The sequence below is a fragment of the Ammospiza nelsoni genome, chromosome 3 (genome assembly GCF_027579445.1).
Source record: "Ammospiza nelsoni isolate bAmmNel1 chromosome 3, bAmmNel1.pri, whole genome shotgun sequence".
NCBI classification, from domain to species: domain Eukaryota; kingdom Metazoa; phylum Chordata; class Aves; order Passeriformes; family Passerellidae; genus Ammospiza; species Ammospiza nelsoni.
The window spans coordinates 36815446-36833985 of record NC_080635.1 but is presented as its reverse complement, the minus strand read 5'-3'; the positions used below and the strand labels follow the sequence as shown (position 1 = coordinate 36833985).

Below are 18540 nucleotides of genomic sequence, written 5' to 3'. Positions count from 1 at the left end.
GGTGACAAGGTGGTGTTCCAGAGAAGGCTCCAACACCAGAGCTGGGAACTGGGAACTGGCTTCTGCACCACCTGGCCCAAGCTGCTTCCCCACATGCCATGGGATCCTCAAACTGCACTGAGTGAATACACATCAAGGTCTCACCTGCTGGCTACACCAGCAGTTAAGCAGCTCAGCCAGCAGAGCATGAAGCAGAGCACAGGCTAAAACCTGCAGTTGAACCTGGAGCAGGAGCAGGCGGCTGCAGGACACCATCACAGCCCCTTGCTGGGGCCTGGAGGCAGCTGTGACAGCCCAGGGTGACAGAGCAGGGCAGGAGGTGACACAGAACAGCAGGCAACAGCACCATGGGCCGGTGGCCAGATGATGACAGTAGTGCCCTTAAAGGCTGGAATACCAGTGGTACCACACATAGCTGTTAACAGTAGCATTTTTATTCTATTAACCTTGTTTTATTAATTAAGCAATTATGCATGGACATATCCATATAAAAAAAATTGATCAGTGTTCTTACTGTCCCTGATAATTAGCAAGGAAGTTCAGGGGCAACAGGCAGCATCCATATTTACTCACAATTCACATTAAAAAAGTACCACAGGTCTAAATTTATTCTGTGTACTTTGAAAAGCAGAAACCTCAGTAAGGTCACTGCCACTTGCTAAGACAGGTAGGGATGACAAACATCTGGAAAAAATTTCATGGTTTAGAGGAATTCAGCCAGTCTCTTGCCACAATATTTGCAACTTAGAAAGATGCTGAATGAAGGCTAAATAGGTAAAAAAACAGAGATTTCATTAAACTAAAGCTCCCTTCTATGCTAGTAACAATAAGTCTGATTTGGGTGGAAGGAAAAGGAATATGACTCAAGTTTTGTTAGGAGTTTTTGAGTTCCACAAACTGCTGAGCATCCTGTCTTTTGAAAACTGCAGTCTTTCACATGCCTAAATATCATGGGATGTTAAGGCATTTTGAGAATTTTTAACCTAAGCCAGCTTATTCCTGGGAAGCAACTGATTAACATTTAATGATCATGTGTGATTTCAGAACATTTAAATTGCTTTCCACAGATATATTTGTTCATCACTAATACAGATCTATTTCTTACCACTATCTAAGACTAGCCATATCCAGTTACAACCTTAATATAATGAAATAAAAGGATATGGGCAGGTAGTTCCACAGGATCAAGGTATCACCTTAAACTTCATATATATCTGTAGCAAGATAATGACCCAACTGAGTCTAATACTCCTTTCCTTTCTTTTAATATTATACAATATTCAAACAAAGAATAGCCAGGCCTAATGGCCCATTAAATAGGCAGTACTGAACAGCAATAAATTTTTTTGCAATTGATTTAACATCCTCAGTTCAACTTAACTGGCTATGAAAAAGATTATTTCCATTGCAAAGTATATTTAAAACATCACAAAGAACATGCACATTTATTCTAAAATGAGGCAAACTATTAATATAGTGTATCCATTATATAAAAAAAAATCTTCACACTTTGCAGCAAATTAAAGAGACTCATACAGAAGAATAATTTGTAAGAAAATGATGAAAAGTTCTTATTTACTTGCATCTAGTGTCAAGGTCTTCCCCACTGTAATTCTCACTGTCACTGTATTAGTAATTCCTACCCCAAAGGAGCCTATAAACTTGGTGTAAAAAACCCCCCAAACAGCCCCTTGAGGAAAAATAAAAAATCAACACCTTTACCAGTTTTACAGCTATGACTGTACCAGTTGCAGACCTCCTTCCTTCTGGGCTCTGACAAAAGCTGTCTATATATACTCTCAATTTATACTCTCCTGTATGTAACTTCTCATTTTCTGCACTTATTATTTAAGGACTTGTTGAATTTCAGTCATTTTAGAGGCCCACAGAAGTATTTTTCTTCTGTACAATCTTGTTTTACTTTGGACCAAGACACATGACCGATGCTCTGCCTTTGTTGACGGAAAGAAGGTTCTGCTGGCAGCCACAGCAGCAACTGGAAACTCTTCCAAAACTACAGTCCTTTTGTTTCTTTTGTCAAAGAGATCTACCACTGCAAATATGAGACAGATGATAATGAATGATCAATTAAAAGGAAGTAGCTGAAAAGAAAAATGTGTTCAGGAGAGAAGCCATACGGAAACCCCAGAAATATAAGGAAGGCCTCCTTCTTGCATGGGATAAAGTTTCCAGTGACCCAAGAGATGCCTCCAAATCTCATTTCTTATTTTGTTTTGGATCTGTTTCAGTAAGATGTTTCATCTTCCTGAGAAGATGAATGTGTTTTGTTAAATACTCATCCTGAAGTAGCCATCTAACCCTGCCTCAGTTTTAAGCAATGTGAAAGATAAATACCAGTTATGTGGAGTAACTATATTATAAAACTGTTCTATTCATATAATGCACAAATGCTCAAAATTTACTACAGTGTATCCAAGTCTCCCCTGCAAAAACCCCAAGAAAATACCTATGTATTCTGAGTAACCTATTTTTTCTTTCATAGTAATAAAGTTTAAAAGACATGGGATCATCAGCTTAAGAAGCTCAAAGTAAAATGAGACATTTTTATTACCCTGCTACTTACTAAAGTTTAAGACTAATGTTAAGACCACGACTACAGTACCACATTCACCTGGCACTACATTTTTCTTTTTTATTTCAAGGTTTTAAACCGCCAAAAAAATTAAAAATAAGATCCAAAAGTTGTCAATTTTACACAATTTCTAAAACATGCTTAGTGATCAGTGAGGACTTTTTTTTTGATGCCTCAGTATGTTATTCACCCATAGCCATGATCACATTAAAGACTTCAGGATCTCATTATCATATTAAAGCCTCTCAGCTGCTATGAACACCACTGTTCAAAAAAAAACCCAAAAAAAGGAAGCACTAATTTTGTATTTTTAATTAAAACCTTCAGAAGACAGAGTCTTGTGGCCACATATACTGCCAAGCACGAGTGAGGCACTCTGTTTTTGCAACAGGGCCACATACCCTTTTGCTAAATGTTTTAAAACTGAAGCCATTCTTCAGCCCTCATTTGCTGCATCTTTGCAAACATATGATGTATGAATGCAGTCCCTGCTGCAGGCAATAGTGTCAGTTCCAAATACGTCATGCTCTGCTGCCTCTTGATTTTTCTGTTTCACAATCAACCCAGGGCAAGCCTCTTTTATAATAGGCCTAATTAACACGCTGTGCTCTGCTCTGCTTTGATAGAGAAAGAGATTGCCCATAGAGCAGCTCAAAATCAGATCTCTAAGAAAACATTAGCCTTTGAGTAAAAATAAAACAAAAGCTTTCCAAATATTGTCATCTTGTAGTAATTTAATTAACTTGACTTCTTCTTCACTTATTTTAAAATAGTAATAACATCAGAATTTTCACAGTACTGTTTTCAGTACTAAGAAAGATGACATCAGGAGAGATTTATCCCTTGAATGATGAGGCAGGAGAAAGGTGTTAAGCAGCTTATAGGCCATGAGTCACAAAGCCAACGTCAGAGCAGAAAAACAATACAAGAAGGGTGGGCCTCTGAATTTAAGATGGGTACAGTGTCATGCTCCAAATTATTACTATTATTGTTCAGACACAACTTGAAAATTTTGTCCTTCTGTTGTCAGCACTGAGCCCATTAGCAGTCAAAAAAATCAGGTCAAATGTTAAAAAAGCTGATAATAAATTATAAATTAATTACTGAGGCTGCATTCAATCATTAGTATCACTTCAACACCATGTGCATTTGCCCCTTTTATCAAAGAGATGGGACAGACCTGGAAAAGAGAGAGAAGGGTGACTAAACAGCACAAGGTACAGAATGAGCTGCTGCACTATCTAAAATGAAATAAAGAAATTGCAGCCTCAGTGACTAATGAAGGGTATCATAAAGACATTGCTTTTAAATTATGAGTGCTAAAAAAAGTGCATAGAATTGGACTGATCAATATGTTCAAAGGAATGGGCACACCATTAGAAGAAATAATGCCATTTGTATCAGAACATACACTACACAATACATCACTTTTAAGGTCTGGAAAAGCTTAGCACTAAATGTCAGGGTAGTAAATATTGTCACAAGTTCAAAAGTAATTGGGTAAATTGATGTAAGAACAGGCCATCAAGGGCTAATAAATGAGGGGACACCACCCCTGGCAACATACTAGCAATACCAAAGCAGCATCTGCATGGCAGCCCCATCTCTATATTCTCCCTCTTACTGTCCACTATTGGTGATAAAGTGGCAGCCTAACAACATTGGTCAGTCTTGGCATTGCTATTACTGTGCGTTCTAGGAAACTTGGGGAAAAAAAGAGTAACTGCAAGAGGAAAGGAAATGTGCTCAATTAGACAGGCAAAAGGCACTGCTCAGGTCAGTCATCCGTAGTGTAGTAATGAGCACTCAAAACTAGAGCACTTAGCCATTACTGGCTGGCTTATTTTTTAAAGAACATCTGATTTTGGTGGAACTGAGTATTTTGAGGAAAGTTCTGTTTAAAAGTCAAGTCAAACAACACTTTTAACACATGTATCCATGAATCCAAAAACAACCCTTCGCCAGAAGAAGTGCGAGGCATTATTTCATCAGGCCAAGTATGTACAGTTCAATAAACAAGACGCAATTTCCTGCATGTGAAAGGATGGGAAAAAGAAACTGAAACAGTACAAAAGTCATGAAAACCAAAGTGAGGTTTTAAAGCATAAGTGTCTGCTAAAGCCATGCATGATCCCCAGTTTTGGAGATATTACCATTTAATGCTGCACTCTAGTCCCTCATAATAGAATCCACTAGGAATCACTTTGTGCCATTAAACAGAACGCCAAACAAACCTGAAAGGGTGGTCAGGTAATGGAGAGATTCTTCTTGCAGTCTACAGAGGAATCTTATATGATTGGGAATACATAATCAAGCAAAATTAATTAATGAAATCTAAAAATGCAAAATTGTGTATTCATTGGTTGGTTGATTTTAAGAATGGCCCAGCAGAAATCAGTGTAGAAAGGCTGTGAGCAAAGTACTGAAGTGTAAGCACAAACTGCCATGGGATCCAACCCCATCACAACTTTTAATAACCTTTCCTCTGAAAGAAAGCTGGATTTACCCATTACCAGTTCTTAAAAACAACAAAATATGGAGGAACTCCAGTAAAGCATAAAGCTCTAACCAAATCAAGTTTGCACTGAAATCTAGAAAACAATTGGTGTTGTTGGAAGCATCAAAGCTCCAGGAACGTTCTATATTAACAAACAAATAAAGAACAATATGGAGAAGGGCATAAATAAAAGAAAAAACATTTTAAAAAATATAAGAAAAATGTGAAGAAATACACAAAGACAGGCTTTCAGACTGCATGAGAATAAGTTGTTTGTCTGGTTAAGGGATGACAAAAAACTTATTGCTAATACAACCCACTATGGCATTTAGTAAGATAGAGAGGAGCAATGATTTCTATTTGAGGTCAATGTACTAAAATAAATCTAATAATAAAGGTAAGCTACAAGTGTCAAATTCATCTTCTACTTAGAAAAAGAGGAGAAATATTTTCTGCAAAGAAAAATACAAGATTTAAATATTCTGCAGACAAACCCTTTCTCAAAAAAAAGTAAAAATAAGTTCAAAATAAGTAAGGAGGCGGAGGCTTGCTTATCACGTCATCTTAAGTGTTTTAAGTGTGCAGCACTATACAGAGATGAAAGGAAAGGTATCACTACCCTTAGAATGTGGATCAGGATTTTTTAATAAAAGTTACACTGGCTTTCATCATCCCTGCAATGGAGAAGGGAATAGTGATTGCACTATTTTTGGCAAAGGAGTAGGCAAGCAGCCACCTTGAAATGGTCCTCAGTGTGAGCATTACCTCTTCCAGGCCATAAAACAGTCACTAGTATTTTAGAATAAGATAGGAATCGGAAATAAGATGGAAACCTGCCACTTCACTGCACATGCTGCAGAAATAGATGCAGAAATTCAAAATTAGATAATGGAGTTGTAGAGTGTTTTTAAACTATTACTTCAGCAGATGGAAAAAGGCCAAAATTTGGGTCTTCTGCTCTGTCAGCAGAGGATACCAAGACTGTTACTGGAATGAAAGGATGTGTGATTGCTGTGCTTTATTTTTCCCGTATGTGTGAGCACACCTACAAGATCATGTCCTCAGGGGACAGAAAGAAGACTATTTAAGCATCTCATTCTGCATTCAATATTTAATTAATTTTAACTATTTTGCTTGGCCAAGATAGCAGAGCCACTGTGCATATGCAAAACAGAACTTTTATCACTCCTGTGTATTTTTCAGAGAATAGTCGGTTCTTTAAATACCAAGACAGGCTTTTCAGCATGCTCTTTGTGTGTTTACTAAAAGTTACACCTTCCTTGAGTGCAAGTTAAATGAGAGGTAACCCTTTGTATTTACTGCATATTCAAAGTGCCTTAGATAGGTCTTATGTGGTAAATAGATAAAACAATTTAATATATGGTAGGAAGAAACATCTTGAAGACTTCTGGAATAGAAAAATAGAGCAACAAAAAATAAGTCAAAATGAAATACAACATTCTTTTGTTAATAAGCTGCGTTATCTTGATGTCCTTTAGAGAGGACAAGAGGATACAAATCCCATAATAAAAAATGTGTTGGAATAATTTGCCATAGATTACTTCCTTCAACCACAGGGATCCATTTTCTTGGATTTGTACTCAGGACTAAGAATATCCTCAGAGGATAGTAAGAAAGGAAATACTCTGAGTGGGAAGTGTCTGCATAACAATATGGGAAGTACCAGATACATTTACAATGTTTTATCTTCAACAACGTGAGAGGAAAAAAGAACACAAAAGAAATAAATGACAAATAAGGTTGTTACTGTCCAGAAAATGAAACCTATCACTTGACTAAATAAATAAGACTTTCAACTGCTGAAAATGAAAGTCAGCCCTCACTTCAGTAAGTTCTTCAAATGCACATCAAGCCACACATCCCAGATGACGAAACTGTTCCCTGAAAGTACAGTGAGCTTGCTCTTAGGAAAAGCAAAGCAAAGATGTCTAGGACAACCCCTGGCAATCTGCTCTGCACATGAACAGAAAGGGATTGTTAGGCATTTCTTTAGTCAGAAAGGTATTTCTGTAGCCAGGAAATTTTTTGCAGCTTATCTAACTGTGCTGCCACTACTTGGGAAAATCACAGCTATGGAGAAACACAAAAAACTGAAAATGTGTTACTTACAGTTCTTTCAGAGGTCTCTTGCGTACCTTAAAACATTCGCGTCCTGTCACTGTTTACTCTATCTCACCAGGAAGGCACAAGAGTTACAAAAAGGAAGAACGCACAGTGGACATTTCTGCTATACAGTGACTGTAGGACATGTAGTGTGGTGTCACACTCTTCTTTGAAGTCATATTTTCTTTTCAAAAAAGACTGAGCCTTTTAGTAATGAGGCATAATTTTTACAATTAATTCTTAATGCCTCTAGCAAAATCTGTGAATGTTTGTTGCATGTGGCACTACAGAGCAATCTGTTTCACACATCCACTCATATTCCCAACCATAATTACCAAGTCCATATGAAACCACTTGAGATGCACTGTATAACTAAAGTAAAATAAGAAAAAAATGGTAGGACTGGGAATATTTCTTCCGGAAATTTTGAAAGATGCAGTATCTCAAATTTTAAAGGGCTGGCTGGACACCTTCACCAGTTACCCTCAGAGGGGAAACCAATCCATTACTTATAGACTCCCAGGCTTCCCATATGAGCAGGAATACAGTTATCAGTGTTGGCTTCCAATTGATGAAGGGAAAAAACAAACTCCTGGGTGAAGCACTCCCGAGCCTTAGCAATGAGATGAATGGCCCAAGAAAACCTAAGGATAGGCTCCCTCCAGACTAAACTTCACTGCCTTGTGCCTTCAAACAGGCAGGGCAATGGCCTGCACTGTTCTCCCAAAAGTAAAGAGCCATCACAACAAGATGGTGACAGTCTATTGGCAGAAGGAATTTTACTCAACCCTCACGGCCAAACCCAGACACTTTTGAAGGCTACGACCCAGGCCTTTTATTTCTCAAGAGAGCAATTAAAACCAATCTTAGGAATGAAACATACACCAGCTGCATCTCATGTATGATTTGTTAGCTTCTATACATCCTTGTATCAAGGATCAGCATCTAACAGTATTTCCTGAAAGAAAACTCATCTGCAGGAGGCAGGAAGGCAAACACCATAGTTTAGTTTCCTTTTACATAAGACATATTATACACTGGAGTGCAAGGTATAAAGGTTTGTGAAAAAATCTGTATTTCTTAGTACCAGAAGTTATGTCTATATGGATCCAAAGGGGAATAGTAAAAAATTACAGGTCCTTGACAGGCAGATATAAATACAGCAGTCTGTTGCTTTCAAGACAGTGATATTATGCAACAACCACAAAGGTCCACAAATCCATAGTGGTCTCAGATGAGGAACAAATCTTGTTTACTTTGCTTTTCAGGACTGTCCTGTACAGTACCTTCAGAAGCTCAGCCATCAATTGGAAAAACTTCTGTTACTTAAGGCTCACAAAAAAAAAAAAAAGTGACAGACAAAAACCCCACCCCACTCTTGCTTCCACAGCAAAATACTCTAGCATTCAGGCAGCAGGACAAAAAATACATGGATGAGAAGCAGAAGGAAGAACAATGTGGGATGTGAGAAGCCCCACCGAAATCTCATCTTTACCCCTCCTATTTCTCACCTGATATTTCTTGAGTATCTTAACCATGAAAATCCTTTCCTTCTTGAAAATTTAATGGGCACTTTAATTCACTATGATCAAGTGAGGGGGGCCAGAGGTCACAAGCTAGTCTGAGGAATGCTCTCTCTGTACTTGCAGCTGCAAAATACACCACCAGCTGAAAAAAATCAATGAAGATCTGCCAGTTCATGAATTTATGTTTATAAGCCGTATAAAACAATGTGCAGTACAGGAACAGATAAAGATTGAAGCAAAGTTCCAGTGTCTCAGTGAACTTTGCTAAATACCAATTTGCTGAAAAGAAACACCTCCAATTAGCTCTTTGTAGCAAGCCTCAGTCTTGAAAAGAGCAAGTGCTTTATCTGTCATGCAATCCAGTACCCAATTACAAATCAAATTTAAGCTACTTCATTCCTACAACTAGGTTTCTAATTTTCAAAGATTCCATTGCCATGATGTTTCAATACATAATTACTCCTTAAAAATTAAAACAAATTTCTGCAATTTCTGTTTCAGTAGAGTTGAAACTACAAATTTATTATTTGTTCTTTCATAAATCTTTTATATTATCAACCAGTCAAATGGATAATCAGTTTTGACATTGAAAAAAATTCTGTTATAGTTCTAATACAAAAGCAGTATCTATAGAAAACAGTCTGCTACTTAAGTGCTTTGAAAATACAAGCATATATTCACATTCTTTTGCAATAGCAAATAAGAGGTTTTGTGGGCTAATATTTTCATCCTCTTATTTCAAAACTATTTCCAAGTAAAGATAACAAAACAGAAGTAAGAAACAAAAGATGCTGGGAGTGCAGTAATCTCTAGCTTTGTTTTGTTTTTCAAGATCAGTCATCTGAAAAATCAGACAAGATGTGTTCTTTCTCAGATGGTTAAGATGCTTTAAGGACTTAGGAGAAAGAAGAAGTTGCTGTGGTACTGCAGTTCCGTGAGAGCCACCCTCCTGGACTACAATCAGTTCTCATTACTCTGCTTGTCCTGTCAGGTCTCAATATTCACTTACTGGACTCCTCTAACACACCAAAATTTATGAAGATTAGAACTCAAAAACCTGATATTTGAAATATTCCCACAGAAGCATAAAGCCCACAGTCAAACATTGTGAAGGAATAGTCTCAAAAATCTGCTGTCCTTGATTAAAAAACCTCTCTTGAACTGCAGAGAACAGCACTGAATCAGAACTGAAGCACTCCAGAAGTTACTAACCACTTTGGAAAGGTACAATACCCATACAAGAGATTCTCTTTGATATAAGTAAAGAAGAGAAAAATGAAGACTGCCCAGTGTCAGAAGGTCACCACACTCAGCTGGGGCTGAAATCCTCACCTTTATCACAGGAACATTAATCATCAGTCACCAACTTCTGAATTGCTTCAGCACTTGAAGACAGTGATTTAAATACTTCTCTCCTAACAAATACATGACATGTCATGTGACACCTTCCAAAGGCTGTTTTTTCTAAACTTTTGTTCAATTGTCAAACTCAGTACTTTTCTTGACAAAACAGCAGTGTCCATTCTGCCCATGGTCACAGGAATTGAGCTTGACCAGTACCAAGAGAAGCTGGTGTTGCAAGAGTTGTGGCAGAAGAAGTGGTACTACTTCACGTTCATTTAACTGACTTCTTAATGCAGAACTATTTTCAGAGCAAGGGGGAGAAACTGGAACAAGAACATTTTTGCTAAGTGAAAACTGACAGGTGGGAACTGACTGGAGAAACTTCTGTAGTTAGTTATGAGAGAATTCTGATCTTTTCCAAGGGTATTTTGGGTCGGCATCTAAGTTACAAAATCAGGAAAACCCCCAGACAACAGCTAAAAGGACAATGAAGTTCCTCACTCAGAAGGAAAACAAGATGAAGTGTATGGCTGAAGTGCCAAAATCATCAAGTCAATGCTGAGCTGAAATACATGAAAGAGCCATGAAAGAGAATAGTAAGAAAGCTAAATAAAAATAACTTCTGCTGCTTCACATGGAGGACCTGAGTTCTTCCTCTTTTTTTCAGCAGAAGAGTAAAAAAATACTTTGAAACCTTGCCATGCTTATCACTGCTGACTCAAGGGCATCACACATCAATCTGCATCATAAAAAATAGGCTAACAGCTCCCACAAAAAAAAAAAACAAAAACAGTATCTGTGTTATCAGGAGAGAGGAAAAAAAAACAACTAAAGGAGAAAAAAGGAATGTGGCTATCCACTTCTTTTTTACGCTAAGCCAACCAGTTCATCTTAATTTATGCATACTATTGCATCTCCCAAGAGACACAGCTTTGCTCTATTGTTCTACAGTTTAACTGAAAAGCCACCAGACCTCATAAAGGGAAGTTCGTGGAGGTTGTTGGAGGAGAAAACTAGAATACATTACCCTACATAATACCTCATTTCAAATACTACCTAATTTCAAATACTTTCCTGCATCTTAGGGAAAATTCAGAACAACTACAAGGGAAAAAAAAGTCTTCATGGACAACTGATCTTTTGGATTTCATTAGAGCACTTTAAGCTAAATAGATTTTAAAGTCTAGACATGATCTAAGTAAAAACACACTATTTTAATGAAAAAATGCAGCCCATAGAATGATTTGAGCATACACAAAAATCCAAATTCTTCAAATACATAAAAATGCATGAGGAAAAACACAACAAACACTTAAGAGAGCTTGCTTCTTTTGCAATTGTGATGCTCTGAGCATACCACATTACTGGTAGCTGTAGCATATAGCAGGATAATGATCACTGAAGGATTGGGACTGTAAATTGTTGAATTTATACCACGAGGTTTTTACAAGATAGCTTGGCAACTTCCCCTGAAGTATGAATATCTTTAAAATACGACATACATTTGTACTGCCTAAGGTCTATTCCCATGCAATAGAAGTGACTTCAGCGGTAATGAACAGAGTGACCTCTAATCAACCAAATTTGCCCTGCTCTCAGAATACCACATAAATCAGTTCCTGAGGAGTTGCCAAAGTCTTACTAAGTGCTTGAAAGCTCTTCCTAGATGGAAGTAACAGAATTAAATTTAGGATGTTTTTGGATACCAGTGTCCAAACTCCGCATACTGCATAACCATGTAATGTTCACCCCAAAACATCAAACCAAAGGTGGGTTTATTACTGATGTCTATAAAACGACAACCTAATGTTATTCTACACAAAATGTAAAATCTTTCTAAATATTGAGTATAATGGATAGATCAAGGTCTATTCTAATCAACCTACATTACTCCACTCATGTGAGAAATCTTGCATGAAATTTTCTCTCCACACTGGAGATGCTAAAAGGAATTTATTTGTAAATGCCAGCTTCCACCCAGCATGGATGAATTCCTTGAATTTCCTATAACTGACAAATGTTAAGTCTGACAACCTTTATTTGCTTCTTCTCAAACAGCAACTTTTGCCACCACTGACAGCTTAAGCAGCTCCTTCCCCATCCCTACTGTGTTGTGCTGGAGATTTATTTCTGTTTCCCAAGCCCATTCACGTCATGCCCACACAGACACTGCATCCCAATGCAACGGCAGGATGGGAGGGAGAAGCACTGTCAGAGCATGGCAAACGCTCTGTCTGGATCACCCTGTGCAGGAGGAAGCTCTGCCCCTCACCTGTGTGCAAAGGCAGCCCAGACAGGTTTGTTTCCAGGCTTCACTGCAGACACTGAAGTGCCAGTTGCAGCACAAATATAAAAACAGCAGACCACGATGAGATCTCAACCATGGTAATAACCAGGCCAAGAAATGCTGCAGGATTTTTTTGCTGCTCTCTGTAGGTACATTGTTATTAGCTGGTTATCTGCAGTGGAGTTGCAAATGTATCATTAATCTTTAAATAAAATATCCACATTGCACAATTTCTCTCTTTCACAAGGGAGAGGGTTTGATTTTGAGCATATGAGCGTTAATACAGTACAGCAGCCTGAAAATTCCCCAGCTTTGTATCTCTCCATGGATCCAAACGAATACAGAAATACATTCAAGATACAGAGACAAAACAATTTCAAGAACAACTGAAGATGAAGCAGCATTTTCAGACAAAGGGAAGAGCTTGAAAGGAAGGACAATATATAAATAATAGAAAATATATATTTAAGGAACCTATAGTGGAGAGATTTAACCTACTTAGTTAATTCTTCTAGAATCAAACAATTTTACTGAGGCAACATAACTTTTGGGACAAACCACATAGAAGTACCATACAATTCACAGTACTTCTTCAAATGTGCATTAAAATAATGCACATGCAAAATATGCAGTTTTGTTTGTTACTAAGAAACTAACAAATGTACTTAGACATTTTGGAAAAATAATGAGAAAAAATGTAATGTAAATTAAGTTGAAAATGGAAGAGTTCAAAACAATGCTTTTATTGTCTTCTGCTTTCTCTACAGAAGATTTTTCAACAGTGAATTTCAAACAATGCCTTGTAACTCCTAAAATATGCTGTTCTGGAAAATGATTAAGGTTTTCCAGTTACACTCCTATTGTTCAAACTCAATCTAATTAATTGCATTTTGATTTTTCAAAAACATACACAAAAGTACATTTTTGTGCATTTGAATTCTGATTTACTTGGCATTGCAAGTATTTTTTACAAAACAAGTTTTCTGATATATTTAAAATACAGCTTCATTCACAGCAAGAATCTATGCTACACCAATGAAAGCACATTGCATTGGTAGCCTTCATAGATCAAAGTGACTGAACAAAATTATTTGAAATACAGCTCCTTCCAGAGGCTATTAAAATTGCATGGGTTGTTTTTTCTTTTTTTTTTTTTTTTTTTTTTTTGTCTGGAGAGACTGGGAGGAGAAGACTTTACAGAGTTCTCCCCCCTTTCCAATTGGGCAGGAAAAAATTGCCTCTCTGATTGAAGCAGGAAAAAAATTATGTTGATGCTTCCTAAGAAATAGGAGCAGGATTATTTTAAAGTGTTTTCATTAATTACATGGTAACCTGCATTCTTTGGGTGGTGAATAAAAGAGGAAAGGCATTTATTTCCCATAGAAACAATTGCCTATCAAACAAAGCATAAAAAGACAAAAGGCAGAAACACTGTTTCAGCTTGAATGCCTTAATGTCACCATTTGTCATGCAGCACTTGCTCAGAAAACCCCAAGCAGTTAACTCTGCTCCTCTTTACACCGTGCACTTGCACTTTCTCCGTGGCTACAGGATTAAAATGTGCCTGGCCTGCCGATGAAACAGCAGAGCCAGCGCACATTGTTATGCAACTCACTGTCTGCAAGGGTGCCTCGTAGCTCCTTCTTTATTCAGCAAGTGCCAAGTGCATGTTTAATCAATGTCACAGCTCACCACAGTGTGCAACTAAAGCCACTGTCATTCCTCTCTTCAGATTTGCCTGGCTGAGTTATGCAATGCTCCGAAGAATACCTTGGAATTCTTTCCAGAGGCTCTGAATGCAGGTGGGTGACAGCGTTCCAACTCCTGCCAGCAAAGCAGACCTCTTTTCATCCTTTTTCAGGCTGGACTAAAATCACATAGTGTGACTGCACGTAGTCTGCTGCATTTGGAATTACAGCATGTCAACGTGAGAAAGCCTCTTCAGACGGCTGCCACAAAGAGTAAATCAAAGGCTGGGTGTTTCTGAAGTCTTAATAAATAACTAAGTATAACTGAATAAAACCAGGAGCTGTTTGTATTTTTTTTAAGACAGAACAGAACAGCATGCATTTTGTTGCTCTGCATCAGCTGAGGAAAAAAAAGCCTCAATTTTAATGAGAATTAGTCAACAGTGAGGATCACTATGAGAAAGAGCTTTACCGTTTTTTCGACTACACTTGCTTTAGTGGATTACTGAGAAAAAACACCAGTCATTTGGAAGATTCTGCAACATTATTATCTTCACCGATAAACTTCTTCATCAAGAAACTGTACGTGCTCCTATCTGGTCTGTCTGAGAGAGGAGAGCAGCCCCTTCATGAAGATAAAAGCCTGGCTTGCCACTGAATCGACAAGTAAGAAGCATGTCTGATGACATTTTATTCCTGATGCAATGTAGGGTAAGAAATACCTTTTTTTTTAACCTTTCTGTAAGATATGTTCCGAGCTGATGACATTAATTAGACTCACAGCAGAAATACGTTAATCTCCAATGATTAAAGCCGTTTGCCAGGAGAGAAAGATGCTATTGCACTATAAAATGATTGTGTATCTTCAGTAAATTGAAGTGATCTGAACTAGTAGAAATCCCCATCAAATTTCTGATCAATAAAGCTAAACAGCATAGCATATTACATACAAGATGAACATCCTAGCCACCAATGAACATAATTTTACAGGGAATACGTTTCTAGAAGATATTTGACTGCAAATTAAGAGTACAAGAGCAGCTAAGTAATAGAAATGACTTGTCAACTTCATTTCTGCAACCAAAAAATATAATGAATCATACATGCATCTGTAAATGTCTACTCAAATTCTTATACTGCACAGAATGTTGCTACTATAAAAGTCCTACCATGCTGTGGCATACTGCAATGATCAGCATACATAACAACCACCTTTATATTTGAAGAGACAGACATTTTCTAATAAATGTTTACTGTTGCATGGATGTCCAAAAGCTGATCTGTTAAACATGAAAATGGATAAGATCTCACTTGCAATTGCGTGCTTGGGGCTCCCTGGTGAAAAACAACTGTGATACTGTATTAAGGAGGCATATTTTCCATGTTTGAAAATAGCAGGCATGAATATTTTCAACTGGTTTTTTTACATGGCAGTTAAATATTTAAGATAAGCTAAAATTGCATAAATTCTCCCCAGGCATTTCAGAGTATTTGACAATGCTCACATACCTGCTTTCACCAATACCATCTTTTATAAACAAATAAACTGGCTTAAGATTAAATTTCAAATGTCTTTTATATTAAGGCATACTAACTGGCTTGAAGCACCAAGCTATTTTTCATTCCTATCAAATCTATACCTACAGAACATTTATTTTTAACACAGGCATGTTCATACAGAAAGAAAACAAAAGACAAATACAACTCAACCACAGCATTAAGAAATGCTGTGTGAACAACTATAGAATTGTTTTTAAAAAGACCAAATCTTGCATGTTTGTCAGACCAGATTTACCATTTGCTTTCTTTTTTCTAGCTAGCTGCCAGAATACTGGTGAAGGTATTTGCAGGAAAAATGGGGACCTCTGCCATCACAACACTAGAAGATGTAAAAAGGCAAGAGGAGAAAGAGGAAAAAGAAGAATCTATTTTAGCACTGCTTGGGATTATTGGAACTGTGCTCAATTTATTTGTTATTGTTTTTGTGTACATCTACACTACACTTTGATGACATTTTTGAAAATCAATTGCACAGCACAAAGTGCAAAGACCTGCAATGGTAAGGATGATTTCTAAATTTAAAGCAAAAAAACCCCACCACTCTCTGAAAAGAGCATCAAAAACATTCCAGAGTGAAGTGTCTGGCTAAGGGTGCTGCATCAATGACTGCAAAGTGTACCTATGAGCCCAGCTAGGGTGCTAAATTACGTAAATGGAGGCAGACCAAATACAACACTTCGTTGGTAACAGATGAAATCTGAACAGCAGGATCAGAGATGGCACTGTTTTATTGCCAGCAAACATGCAAGACAGAAATGTAGCCAAACACTGAAAATAACCAGAACATAGAAAGAGATAAACTAAGTCTATGAGCAACTATAAGCAAGTCCCATGCTTTCTATGGTTTTGTGCAGTATGTCTCTTCATAGCTGAGACCAGAAAGCAGGCAAAAGGGTTTTTTATTTTTAGGCCACCATAATTTAGTCTTATAACTCACACTAATGTATAGTAAGTGTGGAAACAGGAACGCTGTTATACTAGAAGTTGTAATATTATAAATAAAATTTTAACTATTGACTATATTCTGCAGCATTTTTGTCAGTCTTGTGGAAAGCTGAAAAAGGTTAGATTTTTCTTGCCTTTACTAAATCTGTATTTGAAATCATCATGCTATACTGATAATGTGCTTTTCTAATTAAAAATACTTTAAAGTGGTGTGAAAAAAATAATAATTTTAGTACTTCTTTTAAGACATATTAATAATTCCAATGACACACTCATACATATTCTCCAAATGAAAAAAATCTTAAATTACATTTTCTATAGCATCATTTTCAGAAGGTGTTTAAAAGAAGTCAAATACAATTCTCATGTTTTCACCCTGATGCTTATTTTCAAGTAAAACATATCATGCAAGGATTCACAGTGTGGCATGGAAAACAGGTTTAATTAACCTCTGTCCAGAGGACTACTCTCTCTTTCTGGACCAAGTTCTGAAGAAATTTTCCCTTTTTGCATTGTCTATGATTGAGGCCCAGAATTACAACTCTTAAGCATACTTCACAGAACATACCATCTGGCTACTGAAATTAGTAGAATGTGGAATTAGAAACTAATTCCACATATTCAGTTAAAGCTACATATGCCTTTAAACTAGATCCAGAGCTGCAGATAGTCTCAGACCATAGAAGTTTTTGTATACATGAATGTATCTCACATGTACCTTATAATGAAAATTACTTTTGAGAGCTTAGGATTAAAAATTCATTAAACGAATAATATGAAAAAAGTAAAAAGAAACTGATTTTAATAAACACTTTTCTTACTCTTACCTGTGCCACAGAGGAACAACAGAGCAGCTGCATTTCTGAATATCAGCTCAATTTTTTCTAGGCTACAAAACTACATCCAGTCCCTCCATAAAATGACATGTGAAGAAATACATCCCTTATATAGGTGATAGCTTGTTAGTGTATAGAATTTGGTAACTGCTAAACTAAGTGAGCCTTTGGAAGGAACTTTGAAACCAGTACATGCACAGAATAAGGTCAGGGACCTAAAAGAGAATGAATTTGGCAACAATATTTCAGTCAGTTGCACACTGTAACACTGACTTATGGCCAAATGAGGTGGAAGATGGTATATTCTGGTTTTGCAACTCTGAGTCAATACTTGCTCAGCTAGAAGAAATGACAAACAGGGCTGAGGCTGCACTGGAAGGAAGCACATGCAGACAAGAAAATTTATTCACCAGCCACAGTCTTCAGCAAGTCTCTATTAAATGTATACTTATTTTCAGTATATGAAACACCAAAGCATTCTGTAAAACTAAGCTACATTCTAGAGGAATTATGCAGGTTACTAATGTTTATTTAAGACTACAGAACAGATATTACCATTATTATTTTTTCAATGTACTTCTTATATCTACATACTTAAGGATATTATTGCATTTAATCTCATAATAGCAGGATATTTGAGATGGATCTCTGAAATGAAATATTACAAGAACCTGAACAGTGAAATTCAGGTAGAAATTACTGCTGTTTATTTTGATCCTGAAGTTATTTAAAACTTGTCAATTCTGTGAAATAAATAAACAGTTTTATTTCGTATCATCTCAGTGCTTAGCTCTCTTCTCGAAATCGTGATTCAACTAGTACAACAGCATTACAGTGAAATACTGCACCTTTTTTTTTGTAAGCTCTTCAACAGCAAAACAGACAAAAACCAATCCAAAATTATAACCAAATGTGGCAAAGGGTCCGTATGATTTCTTTTACCAGTGAATGAGCTCATTAACATTAATGAAGGCTAGGAGAATTTTTAATTTCAGTAATTACATGCTGTCTATCTAAACTGCCACTGTACTTCTGATTTCATTTATAGCAAAGGCTTTGGTCCTTAGAGGGAAGTCACAGGGTAACATTATCATTAGATTGTCTCAGCATACAAGTTACATTTTGTTTTAAAACAGCAAT

The 18540-nt window shown here is 36.9% G+C and overlaps 1 protein-coding gene and 1 long non-coding RNA gene across 2 annotated transcripts in view; one reads left to right on the top strand and one right to left on the bottom strand.

Moving 5' to 3' along the window:
- The window catches only part of BIRC6 (baculoviral IAP repeat containing 6), a 177975-nt gene that overhangs the window by 28642 nt on the left and 130793 nt on the right, over window positions 1–18540 (bottom strand). The window lies entirely within an intron of this gene.
- Window positions 13703–16791, top strand: LOC132071517 (uncharacterized). The gene is made up of 2 exons (XR_009418130.1): window positions 13703–14770; window positions 15876–16791. It is a non-coding gene; the product is annotated as an uncharacterized LOC132071517 (long non-coding RNA).